This window comes from Rhipicephalus sanguineus, chromosome 6, assembly GCF_013339695.2.
Source record: "Rhipicephalus sanguineus isolate Rsan-2018 chromosome 6, BIME_Rsan_1.4, whole genome shotgun sequence".
Taxonomy (NCBI): Eukaryota; Metazoa; Arthropoda; class Arachnida; order Ixodida; family Ixodidae; genus Rhipicephalus; species Rhipicephalus sanguineus.
Window position 1 is genome coordinate 16,612,269 of NC_051181.1, and position 12,950 is coordinate 16,625,218.

Genomic DNA, 12,950 nt, shown 5'->3' on the forward strand with positions numbered 1-12,950 from the left:
TCACTTCTTGGCGGAGCTTTCTGGAACGCCGCTTCGCCGACCGGTGTCGGCTGTTCCATGCTGGTCCACGTGTGCATGTATGTTTGCGCGTTCATCTCTTGTCTCTGTACCGACGACGATGACCGCAAGTCGTGCAGCTTTCGTTTCGACAGCGTAGTCCGTGAACCGGTGTCCCGTAGCGACTTCGTCGTGACTGCCTCAGAGAACGTCTAGTACTGCCTTTGCTTGATTGACGGACTTCGAGGGCAGAGCGAAGGTGCTGCATTGCGCTGCCTTGCCTCGGCAAGTAAGTAGCCATCTCTGTTATTTCGAGTTTTGCTTCGCTAGTCTCTGTCGCGCGTAATAGCCACAAATGCCAGCGTACCTGTTACATAACAAATTGTGATAATATAGCCATGCTGCCGTTCTTACGTTGTGGATTCGGAGCGTGATAAACATTTCGAACTGCAGCACAAGAGGCTTATCCACGATCGCTGCGCGAGGAGAAAAAAATTTGCTGCGGAAGAACTCATCGTGCGTTTTCATGCACTACAGTCGCTACAGTTCGACATGGTTAACTTGCACCAACTCGTCCAATGTTCGGCTTTGCGTAAGTGATAACCACTACTGATATTATCTCATCAACTAGTAGTAAGGGCACTCCCTTGTCGTTAATCCTAGGCAAGTTCTTAGATTCGTTGTACTGCGGTAATGAATAATCCTGTTGACCGACTGGGGCGTTTGAAAACCTGGTACTTGTAAACAAGAAACAGCTAAAGAACGACTTATCATTTTATTCTAACAGTGCGCAGGGCGATGTTTCGTTAACTTCGCCATTACTTGTACTAGTTGTATATACCGAAACATGTCTTACAGTATCAATCATGCTTGCGTGGAGTGCCCAAGCCATTCATTCAGCCGCCTTCTTTTGCAAAGGTATGCAGAGAGTGACGCCGTACCGCACACGGTCATACGGCAAGATGCAAAAATTCGAATGTAACAGAGAGTTGGAAAAACGCCAATGTTTTAGTAATACAAAAAATGGTGACATGAAAGAATTTAAACTAGACATGTCAGCCTCATCTTTGTACAAAGTATTCACGAAGATAATTTCGAATAGGATAAGAGCCAAGTAAACTTGACTTTGAAGGGACCCTGACACTGTCTGTGAAATTTTGTAAGAATTTAGGCTACATCATCATCAAATCATTTGCACCATGAATTAAGCCACGCACTGCATATCAAGGCAGCTGCAAGCAATTATAGTGGCACCCTCCTTGACCCTGCTTTGCCTCCTCAACTTGTCAAACAGCCAACCATCACGCACACTCGACAGGTCAAGCTCCATCGAGCACGCGCCGTCAGGCAACAGAGACCAAGAGTGTGGAGTGGTTGAGATCTGCTCTGCAACGTGCCGCCACACTATCAGCTGTTCTTATTATATTCTCTTGTGTAGTGACCATCTCCAAAAGCATGCGGACAAACAAAAGGTATATGAGAACGATCACCGATCAGCCTAAACTCGGGCAAAGTGTTTGTGTCTCCAGGGATGAAGCTACAGCCGCAGACACGTGGATCCTGCGGGCGTTGGGTGGATAACAAACAAAATATGTTGATAGGCTAGTTGGCTCATAATCTTCAAAATTGCATAACGGGAAATCGAACAGGACTTAGAAAGAACACAGATGCACAGGACCTGTTCAATTTTGCGCTATCCAATTTTGAAGGTTGAGTGGATAGCGAGAGCAAGATGCCCACTGCAGCAATGAGCTGAAGCAACACCGCTTGCCAGATGGCTTACAAGCCTTGCACGATGTGTCAGCTTTACAAGTCACGACCTGCTAGATTTGTGGCGTACAGCTCAGCTAGGGCATCAATGGTGTCAGAGAAAAAAAAATTGCGATACACTCTGTCACGCAGCTCATGTCAACACGGAGCATGTTGTAACATAGGCAGGCAATGCTCGCTGCCAACTGAAAGTTCCGTGACTATTACTGTTATTATACTATACTGTTGCAAGTTACAGCTGTTGTAATGCTTATGTTACAGTTGTTCCAGGACCAGCAGCAGTGACACATATGTTGTATTATAGACTGCTGCATCTAATCTCCATAAGCATTATTTTCATTCCGTATGTTTAGGTGGCAAACTTCGTTTAGCAACTTCACTGTTGTGTACCTAGCAGAGATATTCCAAGATAATCAGCTGACAGTCACACAACGAATATGAAGCTGTGCACTGTCATAATCACCTTACACACATACCACAGTGACTTGGAAACTTTTCCGAATCCTTTTTTTTTTTAGATACAAACAGTTTATTACCAGCATGAGAAGAAGTAAAGTGCTAAAATAGTGACTCCATTCCGTTCAGATGGTTGAGTTTCTTGAGCAGGTGACTTGACGAGGGAGCTTCTGCCGAATTTTGTTTACTATACTCCGTTTCATACATCAGGTGCAATGCCATGGAAGCTAACGAGACTTCTTGCAGTATAGATGCGTTCGCGCGAAGAAACAGTTCAATGAATTTACCACACGTATTGTGATTTTGTTTCACTTCTTAGGCTGTATAATAAAAGAAGATGGTTTGTGCCCAAGAAATAAACATACTCCGTTATTTACAGTGCTGTCGATAGATTGTTCTGGATCGCTTAGCGTCTCTTTCTTTTTTTTGTACCGTGGCCTCCGCGATTAGCACTGGCAGCGCACAGCAGGAATTCATCGCGGAGGCCAAGCAAAAGACACGCGGATTTACACGTTTTGCTGGCCGAACTTCTTGCATAGCTTCCACAGCGTTGCACCTGATGTATGAAACTGAGTATAGAGTACAGCTGCCGGCAGGGCACCCATTTCACAGTCCCCCTCGGGAACAAAAAAAACCTCACCACTATTTGAATGTTTGTTTATATCTTGCAATGTTTAAAATACCACTGGCGTAAGCATCCAGAAGCACCTAGAAAGCAGCCCAAGAATAAAGCAAGAGAGGTGAATGACGATAGCCCTCATTGTGCGCCCTGCAAACTTGTCCATCATTGACGTCGACTATATTCGTAGAACAGGTGAATTATCAGTGAGCCTGAGTAGCCACTAAATGCATCATACTGATAATGAGGCCACAAGTTGTCGCCAATTCGGGCACTTGCGCTTCCTTTAAAACCATATTAAAATGTGTTTAAGACAACGTTCACCAGTAATACATGGTTTGAGTTACCTATGTATGCGGGAGAATGTAACACAAAAGATTTTGGCTTTGAAGTTGCGTTGTCAGGGGACCTTTAAGTGGCACAATCAATCAATGCACAGGCCTTGTTGAGAAAACAAATGTATTTGCTCGCTTCAGCATTCTGCACATTACAAAAGTGGCTGGCTGTAAACATCTGCAGCCCCACCGCTGTGGCGCATCTGTTGTTCTCCAATAAACCCTATTACACTACTACGTATGGCCATTGTCACTGAAAGCCACGTGCATAAAAATGAATGTTAAAGATTTGCTAAAAACTGCGCATAACAAGCTGCTGCCCAACATCAACATGCACTTTGTGCCCAAGCATGCTGCTATTGTCAAATTTGACGCAAAACATGATTTTAATTCATGACCTTGAGAAATAGTTGGAATGCTTATTCTGATTATGGACTGAAATGTTGCTAATCTTGGAAGTTATTTGTTCTTGAACACATTGCACACTTGGTTCAGTGAATATGCTTGGTCAATATGAATGTTTTAGAGTCTGGGCATGCACTCTGAATAATGTCTTTAAATAGAGAAACCAAAGCAAATTTTCACATTGTGCTTTTTATTGACATTTCAGGAGCAACACAGTAGGATGACTAAAGGACGTAACACTTCTGGACGGGAATTATATGTTGAAGAATTGTTTTGAGATGTGCAATAACGAAGATATTGGCATTCTCCTTGCACCATCATCTGCGAGCTGCAAAGGTGAACACACTCTCATGTTAACAGGGCCACGTGCATGCACTGGTACAAGGTTCTTCAGATGTGCTAGACAGAACAAAACACAATCTTAAGTCTTCATGCACCAACCACAGAAAATGAGGGCCGAACATCAGCTCCACAAGTGAAAGCAGGTTTCTAGCAGCCTCATATCAGCAGTCACTCTGTTTAACTCGATCATAATTGCTCATTCCTCTGCTGTATAGACCGTTTTCATAGCGCCCTTCATGCGAACAACTCCAAGCCACCATGTTTAGGGCATGCAGCAGATGACACTGCGACTAGGTTGACTACCTACTGCTATTGAAGGTGCGCGACGTTTCATTAGCATGGCAGTCAGCCCGCACGTTGTGAATTGTGCTGGAAATGTGTTGCTAAAGATGGTTGGAAGGTGCTGTTTTCCGTTGTGTCACCAACTAGGCTACCGTGACGAGAACGGAAAGGTATGTGCAACAGAGCGATGTAAGCAAACACACGTGTCACATATCTATGCACAGTGCATGTGTCAATGTCATTATAGTCGAGGAAATGCTATGTAAAATGCTCGTCCCTGCGATGGATGACGCATAAAGCGCGTTGCAGTGGCTTCCGTACTTGACGTTGGCGACCTAGAATTCCGACATTGCCAGCTTTGCAGGAAAATGGGAAGTATGTTGCTGGCAGCCCGGTTCAGGGCCACGAAGCGTGCGGAATGAAACTCGCAGTCTGTTGATGTAGCCGGTGGAGTCGGGGCATGATAGCGCGGGCAGCAATGACGACCAAGCCATCGACATAATAAGTACATACAGTGTATTTTGCCAAATGGAAGGCCGCTGCTGGCAGCCAAGTTGTTGTGGTACCTCAGCGGACCTGACTACACTCATTTTCACACATCAAGTGCACCGCTGTTGAAGCTGTGCAAGTTGTTCGGTCAGCAAAATGTATAAATCCGTGTGTCCGCTTTCTTTAGTTTTCGCGGTTGTGAATGCTCGTGTGAGCCGAGCACGAGCCTGTGTGTGAGGCATCGCGACCGGCTACAAATGAAATACTGAAACAACGAAACGCCAGGTGATGTGAAACAGCACATTAAAAGCCGCATAACGGAGTTTGTTTATTTCTAATTAGGGCACAAATCATGTATTACTCAGCCTGAAAAAGAAATCACAGTCTGGCGGTAAAGACATTGAACTATTTGTTAGCGCAAACACATTTTTGTTTTTCGAAGTATCGCTAGCCTCTACAGCGTTGCACTTGTTGTATGCGGGACAGAGTACACGAAAGTGCTCGGCACTGGCCGCTTGAGACTTCCAGTCTCGCGCGTCCACCTCATTTTGCAGGCCGGTCACCGTTGTGTTCTTCATAGGCGATGCTGCTACAGTTACATGGACGTAATTGCTTAGGTACAGAAGACTGAGGCGCGAAATACATTTCTTGAAAAAGGGAGAAGCAGAAGAGAAGACAGAGAAGCGCCAACTACCAACTGTTTCTGTACCACAGTCTTCTGTACCTAAGCAATACATGCACCAACTAGCCCAGAAGCATGTCCTTTTGGAATACATGGACGTAACTTTCCGTCAGCAGCTTTCAGCTCTGACGAGCGATATTCCTCGTTACCGGCTACTGAATTCCGAGTTGGAGGGGTTATGCGTCCGCCTCGGCGCAGCAGTCGCGTCAAATCGTTCGTCCACCCGGTCGACGGGTCACTCATTACAACGTCGAAGTCAGTTGCACGACCTTTTCAACGCAAGGCACGAGCGGATTCATTAGCAGAGATTTCGGAGGCGGTATCACTCGGACTCAGAATCACTAAAATTTTCCTCAGCTGCACTGACTCTGACATAATCTTGCCAAAATATGAGGGTGTTCTGTCAAATAAGGTTCCCAAGGAGCTGCAGTCACAAACACACAGCTGCGCTAGATTCAGCGTCTCTGTCACGCAGCGTGGTTTCCCTCTCGTAGTCTCCGCTTCCGGCGAGCTGTCTGCGACACTCAGGCTTGGTAGCCATTAGAAATGGAGCTCCCACTCGCTTCTTCCGTCAGGTGCGAATTACGCTGTGCGATTCGTTTTTTGTGTGCAAAAAACACTGCGCCGGTGGACATTCATTCCCAATTGTCTACGGAAAAGTGTATGAGCATTCAACATGTGTGCAAATGGTGCGGAAAATTCAAAGACGGACGTACAGACGTCCATGACGAACAGTGTTCTGGACGCCCATCGGTTTCGGACGAAACAACTGCGAAAGTGGAAGAAACAATGCTGAAAGATCGAAGGGTGACGGTTCGGGAGCTCTGCGAGACGATCCCTGATGTCAGCAAGACCTGCATTGACAAAATTTTGACAGACCATTTAGGGTATGTAGAGGTTTCTGCAAGGTAGGTCCAGGGAATGCTTACAGAAAACCATAAATGGAGACGTGTTGAAGCAGCCTGCGAATTTCTTCAGGCCTACGAAACCGATGGCGAGAAATTCTTGGACTTCATTGTCACTGGGGTCGTGTAGTGGACCTGGGTCCACTACACGACACCAGTGGAAACATCCAGAGTCGCCGAAGCCGCGAAAGTTCAAACAGACTGTATGCCGGCAATGTGATGGCGAGTTTTTTTTGGGACAGGAGGGATTATTGTTGTGCGAATTCATGCCCGCTGGTACAACAATCAATGCGAACCGCTACTGTGAGACGCTGGAGAACCTTCGCCGCGCGATTCAAAACAAGAGGAGAGGCGTACTCACAAAGGGAGTGCGTTTCCATCAGGACAACGCTCGTCCGCACATTGCCTGTGTAATGATTGATCTCATCAACAAATGTGGATGGGATACTGTCACTCACCCGCCCTACAGCCCAGACTTAGCCCCAAGTGACTACCATCTCTTCCCAGAATTGAAGAAATACCTGGATGTGATTCATTTCATAACCGAAGAGGAGCTTAAAGAAGAGGTTTTAAGCTATCTACGTGGCATGGCAGTAGAGTTCTACGATGTAGGCATAAATAAGATGGTACACCACATGCAAAAATGCATTGATCTCCACGGTGATTATGTTGAAAAATAGGGGAAAGTCTAAGCTTTCCAAACATGTATTATTTAATGCCAATAAGCATGTTTTTTATTGTGAAAAATTACTGCGAACCTTACTTTACGGACAGCCCTTGTATTACGCAGCCGGACTCTCCAAGTGAGTCGACTCATGAGTGAGTTTGCCAACCTATGGCAGTGTGAGATCATGTACCATTTTTAAGTTTCACAATCCAACCTTCACTCAGCTTTTTACCCGGTGGACACGTGTGAAAGCTGGCACTGGGCTCCGTTGCGTGCATCCTGCACTGTGGCACCGAGTACTGGCCTACCATATAAGAACCCTTCAAAGACAGGGATTGCATATTGCTTCTTAACACCGATAGCGCACAGAAAAGACAAGAACACAGAAGTACGACGCAGACACAGCGCTATGTCTGCTAGCGCTGTGTCCGCACCATAACTCTGTGTTCCTGTCCTTTCTGTGCGCTATAGGTGTTAAGATGGAATACCAACATGCCCAAGCTCACGTTTTCATATTTCTGTGCTTTCAAGTGTTGTCAAGTGCTCATCCGAAACGGGAGAACAGCTCATTTAATCAAAATTACAGCACAGGTGGTATTCTAAAATTTTGTTTTCAGCACATGTAGGTGCTCCCTAAGCAGACAACGCTGCTGCTGATCCTGCCTATCTGTCACGCTGACGGTGGCGCCAGCTTTTCAAGTGGTGGGCTTCGTGCCCAATAGTATGGGAAAGGGAAAGGAAACAGAAGTGAGTGTGAGGAGGAGGGGAGATGGGGAAGCATAGCATATTCTTATATAGTACATTATAGCAAGGGGTGGAAAGGGAAAAGAGGGTGAGGAGGAGGGGAACACCACTAGCTTTGTCTCCTCAGTCTTCGTGCCATAGTGCGTAGCTGCCCCCAGTTTTTTTTTTTCTCATCACTAACTGCCACATTCAAGAACCAACTTTATACTTAGCAACCGGCCCTTAACATCTTTTAAGAATGAGCCTTGCACTTAAGTGCAGCATTTGTTGGCACTCACTTCAGCACCGTAATTGTAAGGTGGCACCGTCCTTTTAGATACTTATCACTCTAACTTTTTTTTTACAGGCTCTCCACCTAAAGTATGACAAGGAAGCAGTAGACTCATCATTCACGATGCTTATTTTATGTGCTTCCAAGGGATGCGGCCAAAGGACGACCTGCGGAATATTTGTGCGCTCGATCGGCGCCGCAATCTCCCGAGCAAAGTTCACCTTTGCTGAAGATCCAAGCGTAAGAAACTGAAGCAGCAGACGGCTTCAAGCCATGATCTGTGCGAATCACCTTTATGGGAGCTGCAAAAAAGAATAAAAAGTGTATCCCCAGTGTTTATGTACTTTTATTATACTGTAACAGTATATTTCTGAACAAACCATCTGAAACATGGTGGATCGGTAGCACTGCAGAAAGCCGATGAATGCTTGTGAAAACATGGAAATACACAAAGCAGCATACGATCTTACCACTCGTGTGGCCGCTGCATCTTTCCTTTGCCCCAAGGAAGCACGCAGCACAGTGAAGCGGACTTACGAGCTGACGTCCAAATACGCGGCAGATGCTCAACATAAATTTTCTCACTTAAAACAAAAATCACTATAATTAAACTTCCCGAAACGAATTTCCTTTGTATACCTTTCCAAACAAGTGCAAGCACCCAATTTTAATTTGACTGCATCACCAAACTGCATGTGCCTGAACACGAGTCATTTATTTATTTATTTAACTTACTCTCAATGCCAGTGTTACAGAGGAGAGTTGTTAATACATGTACATTATACAATGTTATGCATGGCAGCTTGAAAAGATTAATGGTCTCGGTTATTGGCGACAAAGGCGAGGAGGTGGTTCTATTCAGATGCTGTCTTTGGCAGAATTGAATTGAGAAAAAAAAAAAGGTTTGTCTGGCAATTTGGCACTTGGACTTTGATGTAGTATATTCGCATTTGTGTGTATATGGGTGGTGCGACACCCCCACTTATACATTTTTCTATGTTTTCACTCCTTATTCTTTGAAACTTCTTGGTGATTGACCTCCATACTTTTTTTGACACACTTACTGGCAACTATCCTGGCATATGGTGTTATTGTATTGTGTTGATATACTTCGTAGAATTTTTTAAAAATTGTCAGAATGGACGCAGACTCGCCGCTTTGCTTCACCACAAAACATATCGCGAGAGAGAATAGCGGACGACAATGAGAGGCAACAAGAAAGCACCATTCCTTTTCTAGCAACCACTATGGCAACGTTCACATCCCTCCTAAGGACAGAGAAAAAAATTTTCTTGCAATGATTCTGTCATGAAAGAGGTCGAATATTGCACTAAAAAGCTTGCCCACCATTTCTTAGAACAGAATCTTGAGAAGTATGAGTGCAATGTCGGGGACGTTTGGCACGGACGGACCCCATCAAAGAGACGCGCCACGGTGGTGTGGTTATGGTGCTCGACTGCTTACCCAAAGGGCGCGGGATCGAATCCCGGCCACGGCGGCCGCATTTAATTTATAAAGGATGAGCGATAGAACTTAATGATACCCTGAAACGATAGACGATTCTGTACAAATGCTGTGTTGCCAGTTCCATGTGACAGCAGGTTGTCTAAATCGTCTTTATACTTTAAATATTGCAATCTATGCACACTGCTCTGAAGCCCATATTTCTGCCCACCTTTTCTTGGGGTGCAATTTCACTCGTACAAACAATCTCATTTGTTTCCACGTGGTGTCAATTTGTGACCACGCGGAAGAAAGAATGCGTTATAGTTTTAAAAATCCGGACAGAAAATTGCGCTAGATCGTCGGAATCGATCGAGAACTGAGGACATGTGTAGAACGAGAACAGAAAACGTGCGTCGTCTAGTTCTCTAAAGTCCGTGTATGCGCAGCTCACGTTCTTCCCCATTAAAGACGCAGGCTTTGGTCGCTATAGTTAACGCGATATTAAAGCAGAAAAGCGTTATTCCCAAATGCAAGGACAGCGGTAGCCGTAGAAGCACTACATATTCGCATTACCACGCGGGCCGCGCAAGCTTGTGCAGGATGCAGTGGCGTTTTGCTTACCTGCTGACGACCAGTAGGCAAAGTGTCGCGTATCAAATATTGATGCTTGATGTTCCGGATGGTACTAGATATGATCACCACGTATAAATCCACATAGATTTCACAATGTCACGGAGAACAGCGCAGAAGTTTGGAAGTTGAAAGCACGCGTTGGAGCCAGAAAGATAAACAGGAAGTCGCCATGACACTTGCTGCAGGAAACAGGTGGCGCTTTGCGCAGTCGGAAACCGAAACCGAAATCGCATTCAATCGAGCCGTCATTTGCGGGCACCAATGCATAAAATAAACTTTTTCTCCATGGGAAAAATTTATTACTGTGTAACATACTTCTGGGCTATTTGGCTGACCTAAAGGTGTGGAACAAAGGTCAGTCTCGAGCTTTTTCACTCTCGCTGAGGCTTCGTAACATTTTGATCTGCAGAAACCAGCCGCAGATTTAAAAAATAATAATAAAATCGATTAGTGACGTCATGCTGACTGACCGGTAGTGGGGTTCGGCGCGAAGTTCAAAAATTCGATTTTGAACTTTTTCTTTTTCCTTAATCAACTTGTGATTGCGAAAACAAAGATAAAAGGTCCCACTCTTAAGAAAATCGATTTTGCCACTTGTGAAAGATTATGACAATTAAAACATTACAAGCTACTATGCTTCAGAAATAGCCCTAGCTTTCTGTGCCAAGTCTCTCAATCACAAAGATTGGCTCTCAATGTATTATGGAGAAAAACACAATGAAGAAAAAAGGATGAGCTGCTGTCCCCATGGTGAAGCCCTCCATCGACATCTTCCTTTATTAGAACACACTGAATAGATCCTAATGATGACAGCACCACTCCCAGTCTTCTACACAGTTGTCAACATAAGATGTTGCTGTTGAGTGAGCACTTACGTGGTACGTTAAATGACATTTGAAGTCGGGATCATGGCGAAATCCAGTCTGGCTAGGAGGGTACATTTGAAATAAAAAAGAGACGCAGACCAGTCCAAACAAAATGTTTATGACGTTTCATCTTCTAAATAAAACAAACCACTTATGATGTATTCATCGTGAACAAGGCTTCCATTCTGGAAGTCCAAACGTCATAAACATTCTGTTTAGACTGGTTGGCGCCCCCTTTTTGTTTCATAGTTAAATAAAATTTTAAGCTAATAATTGCAGAGTGTGAAGAGTGAAATTATTTCATTTGAGACAGTCAAGATTTCAGTCTTACTCAAGAGGAAGGAATGGAATGCACACACACACTGGGTGTCTGTGCTTGTACAATTCCTTCTTCCATACGCACCCTTCAAGGCTGTTTGTGTTTGATTGTCCTGCCGATTATTAGTGGCAAACGTTACCTTCAAGATATTTTAATTTGGCTTTAAAGTAAGTGAGAGTGCTCATCCGAGTTGGCAACACTTCGCGACATATCCACTAATATGACGTAGATGAAGGCCCCGTGTGACGTTCCACAAGAAAAGCCATTACTGTTGACGTCGCAAAAGATGGGCAGGTCACACACAATACCACAACTGGCACCCGACCAAGGCTATTGTTTCTCGTCCCTCTCCCTCAGTTGTCGGGCTCCTCATAGGTTGGTTTTGGCTGCTTAAGCCAGGAATGCTTTAAATTTTCCTGAGGGGACACGCACTTAACCGGCTTAACTCATACCGAAGCACCCACATCGTTTCATACTTTATCGCGCACGGGGCCCCCGATTTGAAAACTGCGCTATCAATGTCACCAAACCTTTAGCACACAATGTCTTAGGTGCTTCCCTGCTGTGGGGCAGTAGTTTCTTATGACTTGAGGCGGGTGTTTCAAAATGAAGCTAAAAGTGGCCAGAATTACCGACACTAGCATTAATTATACGATATGTCAGAGCGCTTATGCCTCACTCAATTTCAGCATCGCCAGACACAAGGCTACAAGTTACAGTAAAAAAAAAATCACAAACTAAAATTTCACCCCCCCCCCCTGTCAGGGGTCCTTTAACCTTTCATATCCTTTTATGCCGTTTCAACACCGGTGCATTTCTCCTTCACACGCAGGGAGTGAGCATGCATACTTTGGTCATTGAAGCATAAATCAAAGAAAAGTAATACATAATAGAAAGAGAAGAGAGTTGGGCTGCTGGGAGAGAAGCATGAAGTCTACCTCCAAGCAACAACAAATATTCATCTGTGTGTGTATGGCAGCTCGCATGAGATGACAAAAAGTACATGGTTTAAAAACTTTACTTAGAACTTTATGGCTAGTTTTTTGGCGGAGCCAGCGTTCCAAGAGCTATGCTCATTGAGATGAGGAAGAGCAGCCTATGGCCAAGTGATCTCGGGCCACTTCTTGTGTCTTTTGAAATAGCTAAAAGCACCAGCAAAGCATACTTAAACGCAGCTCGTCAGCCCCTGCGTTCTCCATGGGGTCGGGTCCCCCTCCACAGGGGTTATGACTGTACTTGCAGCACGGGCACCTGCACAAATAAAGGTTGTATATTGCACACTATAGTACAGCTGAAAACCCCATTGCATTCATTCTCATAAATGTGAATCACAAAAACTGTTCATTAGTTTAAAGGGACACTAAAGAGAAACAATGAATCGGTTTAGATCGATAAATTGTGCTCTGAGAACTCTAATGTCACTAATTTCGCCATCATAGGTTTATTAATAGAGGAGAAAATCAAGTTCAAAGTTTCATTTTTTAAATTTCGTGCCAAAATCTCCCCACGTGACGTAACGGATTTTAAAGTGTATTTATCGTATTTTGGCACCATTGGCTCACCAAAATTACCCCAGACTTGGTATGTTCAGTCTATGGCACCCTCAGAGGACAATGTACTTCATTTTTACCGATTAGGATCTACGTAGTCCCTAGTAGGCGCCGTCACGGCAAATGGTGCGGAAACTTCAAGGTGGCGTCACCACCCGCATTTTGTTTTTGC

General features: G+C 44.7%; 1 long non-coding RNA gene across 1 annotated transcript; it reads left to right on the forward strand.

Moving 5' to 3' along the window:
• Nucleotides 1–3,431: 3,431 nt before the first annotated feature.
• LOC119395616 (uncharacterized) lies at nucleotides 3,432–8,299 on the forward strand. The gene is made up of 2 exons (XR_005184268.2): nucleotides 3,432–3,918; nucleotides 8,040–8,299. It is a non-coding gene; the product is annotated as an uncharacterized LOC119395616 (long non-coding RNA).
• Nucleotides 8,300–12,950: the final 4,651 nt, after the last annotated feature.